Below are 2,143 nucleotides of genomic sequence, written 5' to 3'. Positions count from 1 at the left end.
GAGTCTACTATCTCATGGGGCAGGCGGGAATTAACAAAATCACCATATAAATAAATATGTGGAAGTTATCAGGATACTAATGACATAAAGGCAGAGCGCAAGGTGCAGTGGAAAGAGGAAAGAAAGTGTGGGCCTAAATTATATTGTGAGATCTTGAAAGCCTTTCCTGAAGGTCCAAGTCTCCTGAAGCCAGGTGAGGAATGGAGGAGAGAACCTTGTTGTGTCACTGTAAAATCCCTGGGACAGTTGTGTGGTACTGACCAGGAAGAGGAAGACCTGCATGGATGAAGAGATTGCAGAACCTGCAAGGCAAAGTATTGAATGAGGCTGTAGAAGCAGGCACAGGACACGTGGAGCAGAATCATGCAGGCATGATGACTTTTGACATTTATCCTAAGTGCAGTGGGGAATCATTGGAGGGTGTAAGGCAGAGGGATAACCTAATGAGATTTGCTTCTTAAAGAACATCAGATTGAATCCCCTATAGTGAGTTATTTCTACACAGAGAAGTTTTCTTCTTAGACAGCTTTTCCATGATTAGAAAATTTACTTAAGTGCCACAGGTTATATTCACTTTGTAGGGTTTCTTCTGTTGGGCTTCATGACAGTGGTTCTCATTGTTTTTGAAGACTGCTTTATGAGTTGGGTCAGGGTAGCCTAATGGATAGAGCCCAGCTTTGAAGAGAGACAGACTTAGACTTTGCCACATTTACCTGGGTGACTTTCAGCAAGTATCTTAAGCTCATTGAGCCTCAGCTTCCTCATTGGTAAAACAGGTTGCTGTAAAGATTAGGTATAACAATGTGACTAAGGCATATGTACCACTCATTACATCTTAGCTACTGTGATCAGATTTGACCTGCAGGCTTAGAGAAATCATGATGCATATCAGCCTCTTGGCTACCAGCTAGCCTAGTATGTATGCATCTACTTAGAACAGAATTATAAATTGTTAAAAGAGTTCTGTGTCTCCTAAAATGCAGTTGGAGCACTTCCCTATGCCTCTACTACCCAGACCATGCGCGTTGCCTTTCCCTTCTCCCACAAGGTAGACCTGGAATCTCTGTGTGGGACTCCTTTCTCTCCTCCTTGGGTGTGGTCTCTTTTTTCTTGTCCTTTCTAGAGTATTATATCTGTCCCACTATCTCCCTCATTTCCTTTTTTTTTTTTTCCTTTCTCTTCCCTTCCCCTTCATTTTCTCTTTTGTCTCTCTCTGTGTGATGAGAATTCTGGCCCTTGCTGACAGTTCTGCTCACTTGGGGGTGCAACTGTACACAGAGGAAGTGGAGAAGCACGTTATTCCCACATGAAACCACTGTGTACAACTCTTGAAAGCACTTATCCTTTGCCTTGATCTGTAGCATATCAAATGATGGCTTCACTAAAACCAAAACAGATTTATTGTGCCCAGTTATTTCACAACAAGTGACACATAACATTTCCTTGGAAAAAATTAACTTCATTCCTATAAATGCACAAAGCAGAGTTTATTTAGCTACTTGATTCTTTATTGGGCTTAAATATAAATACTTCCCTAATTTTCTTTTCATTCTTCAGAAAACTGTGCTAGAGGTTATAGATGTAGACATTATGATATAATTCCTCAAGGAGTTTACATTTTAATGGAGAAAGATACTAAATGTATAACTGCCAAAATAATAATTTTATTATAATTGAAAATTGTTATGAAGAAAACAGAGCTGAATATACCCTGGTCTTGGGATTTCAAGTCTCTACTTTGGTTAAGTACTATTTAACATAAAGTAAGAATGTGTAGTAGATACTAGCTGACATTTGTAGTCTCAAGTGTAAAGAAATGGCACCTCTTTGGGCACGACCTAAGCTTGTGTGAATAAGAAAGTGCTGGTGTTTCTAGATTTGGAAGGTAGTGATCCAGGGAGGAGGTTGGTGTCCTGAGCCAGAGGCCGGGGAAGGAGGCTGAGGCTGGACAATGGTTTAGTAAGACTTTTCTGTAAGGGCAGTACTTTCCGTGGTAAACTAGTGATGAAGGGCTAGTCATCTAAGGAGTCTGACGGAGTAAATATTAACCTGAAATGGTTAATTATGGCACTGAAGTTTCTAAATCTCTCTTTGTCAGCTACGGAAGCACAATTAGGAGAGATTGTTGAATGAAAAATGAGAG

Source organism: Phoca vitulina, unplaced genomic scaffold (genome assembly GCF_004348235.1).
Source record: "Phoca vitulina isolate PV1807 unplaced genomic scaffold, GSC_HSeal_1.0 scaffold83, whole genome shotgun sequence".
Taxonomy (NCBI): domain Eukaryota; kingdom Metazoa; phylum Chordata; class Mammalia; order Carnivora; family Phocidae; genus Phoca; species Phoca vitulina.
The sequence above is the reverse complement of the archived record's forward strand: the minus strand, read 5'-3'. Positions refer to the sequence as shown.